Below are 5,673 nucleotides of genomic sequence, written 5' to 3'. Positions count from 1 at the left end.
TTTGATATTATGGGAGTCATTGTAATCTGTAACTTTTTATTTTTCATAAGAGGATTATTCTCTCCATTCTCTACATAGAGAAAATGTGTAGTTACATAACATGAGCTTGTTCTTTTAAAAAAATAACCCAAGTTTCTTTTTTTAATATGGTTATTTTATCATTATATTGCAACGTAACAGCATCATAGAAATCCAACATTATTAAAACAATTGTTTTATTGTCGTGGTTCAATAAATCCATTTCAATCTCCTAACTCATTAAACAATGTATTATGCGAATACAGAATATGTACAGAGGTAGTGTTTGCAAGTGGACTCTGACCTCGTCTTTCTCCGCAGGCAAACATCAAGGCTCAGCCTGCAGAGATTGGGGGGGGGGGTTTATTAAGGTCAGAGTCTGCAGGTGATGCAGGAGTGGCGGGTGGATGAGACTATTATTATAACATTAGCTGCAGTGAAACAAGGCTAAGAGCCTACCATGCTAGCAGCTCTGTGAAGCTCAATTGTTTGGCAAGTGTAATATTTATCAATCTTTGCCATCTTACTTTAGCATCTTAGCATGTTAACATTGGTTGATTAGTGCCAAAAAAAACAAAGTACAGCTGAGGCTGATGGGAAAAATTATAATATATATATAGGCCATATAGCACTCATGAAAATCAGTGATTACTTGCAAAGAGAAGGTATAAGGCAATTCAACAATTTAAGTGAAAACTGTGAATTTTTGAGAGATGAAAAGGGACCCATGTCTGTACACAATTTCATAACAATCTATCCGATAGTTGATAAGATATTTATGTCTGGACCAAAGTGGCGGGCAGACCGACCAATTGACATTTCTATCCCTTCCAACGCGGCTAGCTCGAGAAAAATCTTTCAAAATGTTTCCATTGTAATTACTTTCTTGCTGTGTGACTACTGTGGCAACAACTAGTATTACACTTTTTCACTCTCAATAGCCTTGTTTCTATTCAATTGTCAAGCAAATTTTAAGCAAAAGTTTTAAATGTTGCATAAAAATGGATGCAAATTAGGCGCGTTTCCATCATCGGGTTTGGAACAAATAGGACACAACGTAGTTTTGTCAGAAGTTGGCGCTATAGGCTATATCTGCCAGTTATTAAAAAAAGAACTAGAGATGAAGCTGGGAAACATGACAAGTTACCTTGGCCGCATGCAAAATCACGGATCCCACATAGTGGTTGATTGGTTGGTGTCAGGCATTTGACCTTGAGTGGTTAAGGTTAGGATAGCCGATTGGTCAAGGGATAGGAGCTGAACAAATGGGGTTACATTACCTTGCGTAAGCATGGAAGCCTGGCCAATACCTGCTATTGAATGGCGGGTCTTGGCGTGGCCATAGTGGGATTTGTTGCTGGCCACATCTAACCCATGTACAACAGAAAAATGGAGAGAGGTCGTCAGGAATTTGGTTCAATTGGGCAAGTTTGAATTGGTCTTTTAGAGCTAGTACTGTTTTCAGGCAGCTTTTCTAATGTGATATTCTAGAATTAAAAATACTGTATATGAATGGAAACACGGCTACTTTCACATTTTTCACTCAGTTTAAAACAGCTTAAACACCACAGACTGCTAAGTGAAATAAAGAGTTTTTGTGTGTTAATAGCTCATTGGCTCACACTGCACGACCTATTCTCTCTGGTTTGACAGCTGATGAAAAAGCATCACTCACTCTAACTGTCCAAATGAACATTAGGTTACAGAAATAGTCACAACATAAATATTTATGAGAACATCAAAAATGTGAGTTAAAAGGTGAAACACTGACTCAACAACTTGCCATGTCTTTAGTACAGTTTGTGAGCTTTTCACTCAGTCACATTACATTAAAACGTAGTTCTCAGTGGTATTGCAGCTGGTCTTTTCTCTAGAAACCAGCTCCTATGAGACTACTGAACTGAAACCCATCAGCATCAGGTGAGAAGTGCAGTCAGACACCAGTACAGTATATACAGTAGCTTTTTTACTCTCAGTCCTCATCTTTTTCTTTCCACTGCCACCTTGCCATATCTTCCGTCCTCATTAGAGCCAGCCAGAGAGAGCCGAGTCGTGCAGGCGGGATGTTGTGAAATCAGACAGATGCTACAAAGTTAATAATGCAAGCCAGCTGTCAGAGTTCTGAACGCTTCGGAAAGCTAGTCAGGCACTCCGACACAGTGGTTCAACCACTTTAAACACATTTTGACTTCTGCCACAGAAACACATGCACACTTTTACAATGCAACATTTTTCCTGCAAAAACTGCAAAATACAAACCCGTGGAAAAAAGCAATAGCAACAGTTTAGGATATAACCTGCACTTATTTTCTTATTTGCCTTTCTTATTTAAGAGTCAGAAGAAAAAGGTTGATATCACTGAGAGTGCTATCATTCTTCTCTTCTAATAGATGAGTGTATTTCCCAAAAATACCTGCAAAACTTTGCAGAAACAATTAATAATAGACAAGAAGCACATTGAGGATCCGTTTTATCTCTATGGTTTCCAATCGTAATCTCCATGCTACAATTAGCTGCAGTTCAAATATACCCGGGACAAGTGAATAGTCTGGCCTTACTGACCTTTATTTGACCTTTATTGGACATAATCCAAGATATTATCTCTTCTCTGTTAAACACAGTGACTGAGATTTAATCCACATTCACATTTAACAATATGTTATGTGCGATCAATCATTAATGCTAAAATATTTATATATTTATATTTATATTTATATTATATCTAACTAATAATTTATTATCATCGAAATAAAATTTAGATGTGATTTTTTCCCATACATACCTTGAAGGGACATCACGTGTATTATAAATTACTGTTTTTTAAATGCCAAAAAAAGGAGCTTAACCCAAAGCCTTTCAAAAGCTTGAGCAGAAATTACAAAATAATAATACTGTAATACAGTATTGAGGGAATGGAAAATAAACATTGTGCATGTGTAGATATGTGTGTTCGTCAGATTATAGAAGAGGACAAAGGTTTTCTATTTCTGACAACATGAGCAAACGTGACGTGTTTCTTTTACAGCCTAATCAAATGTAAAATATAAACAGAAGTGGAAATCCATTTACAAGGTCACAAAGAGGACAGTCCCAGTTAAGTGGTCAAGGGCACCATGTCATCTGAGAATCACAATGTTTTCACTGTGTGTTTGTGTAAGAGGAAGAGGTTTGTGAGTTTTGTTTGTACTTGTCACTAGGCACACAACTCTGTGGTAATGACAGCAGAAACAGGATGGAATTGTAATAATGACCCAGCATTAAACCCCGGTTTCCCAGAAGCTGCCACACACTACAGTACAAAGAGCAGAGAGCTGAGATTAATAGAGGCAACAGAAAGAGAAGTAGAGCCTTTTAATCCCTTAAAGCTTGCCACAACGCTGTTTCCAGATCTGAAGATTATTACAGACGGACACAGGCACAAAATAAATCTGTTTAATTTACAGTAAAGCTCTCTCTCTCTCTTTCTCTCTCTCTCTCTCTCTCTCTCTCTCTCTCTCTCGCTCGTGATCCCCAGAGTGGTGGGCTTTTTCTCTTGACTGTGGTTTTGTTTGCAGTGTGTACGACCCCCCTGGACCCTGGATAACCATTATCATGACACAGATGTCAAACGGCAAATCTGATGGTGCCAGGGTTGCTGTTGCTTTCCAAATGAGTTACATGATGACTCTGAAGCGCAAAATAAACCTTAATTTAATCACTGGGAAAAGTACAAAAAGAGGAAAAAAGGAACAGGCAAAAGAATTATTTTGGAGAAGTAAAATTAGCATGGTGTACAAATATTCTGTTGCACTTAAAAGATTAATTAAAGTTGTTCTTATCAATATTTTTGTATCAATATGGATCAACTTATCATGTTAAATGTGAAAGGTGTTGCTCATAACCTACAGATGTTTCTTAACCCACTCTGCAGTTCCCCTCACCCCTAGTGAGACTCGCAGAATTGTTTAAACTCATTAACTCGGTTTTCACAGCCCACAAGCAGCTGTTTTTGACAGGAAAGCTGTAAAAACCCACTGTTCACTACCAGCGCAGCACTAAACAGCATACAGGTTTTGAAGGAAACGTATTTTCTCATGGGTTCTGCTGGTTTCATAGTTCCTCAGAGTGACAAGACCACAACAAGAAAATTGTACACAACCCACCCTCTCACTGGATGCAGAAATTGTATGTACATCTCATTCAAATATTACAGTATAAATCACACAAAAAAAACAAATTTCAACCTTCTCAGAATTAAAGCCAACAATTGTTGTAGATTTGTAAATTTTAAAGAAGACAATGGTACTGTAGGTGTGTGTGTTTGCTTGCCGTTCTTATACTGTAGGTCTCTTTTTAAAAATGGATCTTACTCATCCATCCATCCATCTTCATCCGCTTATCCGGTATCGGGTCGTGGGGGCAGCAGCTCCAGAGGGGGATCCCAGACTTCCCTTTCCCGAGCCACATCAACCAGCCCCAACTGGGGGATCCCGAGGCGTTCCCAGGCCAGGTTGGAGATATAATCTCTCTACCTAGTCCTGGGTCTTCTACAGCGCCTCCTCCCAGCTGGACGTGCCTGGAACACCTCCATAGGGATCCTTACCAGATGCCCGAACCACCTCAACTGGCTCCTTTTGACGCGAAGGAGCAGCGGCTGTACTCAGAGCTGTTCTCGGATAACTGAGCTTCTCACCCTATGTCTTAGGGAGACGCCAGCCACCTTCCTGAGGAAACCCATTTTGGCCACTTGTACCCTGGATCTCGTTCTTTCGGTCATGACCCAGCTATCCCAGCATGATCATAGGTCAGTGACCTTCTGGCTCAGCTCCCTTTTTGTCACAACGGTGCGATAAATGGAATGTAATGCCGCTCCGATTCTCCAACCAATCTCACGCTCCATGGTCCCCTCACTTGCGAACAAGACCCCAAGGTATTTAAACTCCTTCACTTGGGGTAAGGACTCACTCCCTACCTGAAGAAAGCACTACATCGGTTTCCTGCTGAGAACCATGGCCTCAGATTTAGAGGTGCTGATCCTCATCCCAGCTTCACACTCGGCTGCAAACCGATCCAGTTAGTGCTGAAGGTCACAGACCGATGATGCCATCAGGACCACATCATCTGCAAAAAGCAGCGATGAGATCCTGAGTCCACCAAACTGCAACCCCTCCCCACCAACTACGCCTCGATATCCTGTCTGTAAATATTACAAACAGGATTGGTGACAAAGCGCAGCCCTGGCGGAGGCCAACCCTCACCTGGTACGAGTCCGACTTACTGCAGCGAACCCGGACGCAGCAAACCCGGACGCAGCGAACCCGGACACAGCTCTCGCTTCGGCTCGACTTCCACCACTCTATTATATCCTCAGTTGAGGTCAACAACGTCCCATCCTTACTGTACACAGCTTGGATGGTTCCTTGCTTCTCCCTCCTGAGGTGGCGAACGGTTTTCCAGAAGCGCCTTGGTGCCAACCGAAAGTCCTTCTCCATGTCTTCTCCGAACCTCTCCCAAATCCGCTGCTTTGCCTCTGTTTCAGCAGAGGCTGCAGCCCTTCGGGCCCGTTGGTACCTTGCAACTGCCTCCCAAGTCCTCCGAGATAACATATCCCGGAAAGACTGCTTCTTCAGTCGGACGGCTTCCCTGACCACCGGTGTCCACCAGGGTGTTCGTGGG

At 41.6% G+C, this 5,673-nt stretch overlaps 1 long non-coding RNA gene across 1 annotated transcript in view; it reads left to right on the top strand.

The window, feature by feature from the left end:
• Positions 1-1,487: 1,487 nt before the first annotated feature.
• LOC116692867 (uncharacterized) overlaps positions 1,488-5,673 on the top strand; it is a 20,897-nt gene continuing 16,711 nt past the window's right edge. Inside the window, exon 1 of the long non-coding RNA XR_004332804.1 lies at positions 1,488-1,497. This is a non-coding gene — a long non-coding RNA (uncharacterized LOC116692867). The remainder of the gene's footprint in view (positions 1,498-5,673) is intronic.

The sequence above is a fragment of the Etheostoma spectabile genome, chromosome 7, assembly GCF_008692095.1.
Source record: "Etheostoma spectabile isolate EspeVRDwgs_2016 chromosome 7, UIUC_Espe_1.0, whole genome shotgun sequence".
Classification (NCBI taxonomy): Eukaryota; Metazoa; Chordata; class Actinopteri; order Perciformes; family Percidae; genus Etheostoma; species Etheostoma spectabile.
Note: the sequence above shows the minus strand (reverse complement) of the source record. Positions and strands in the feature narration are given on the sequence as shown.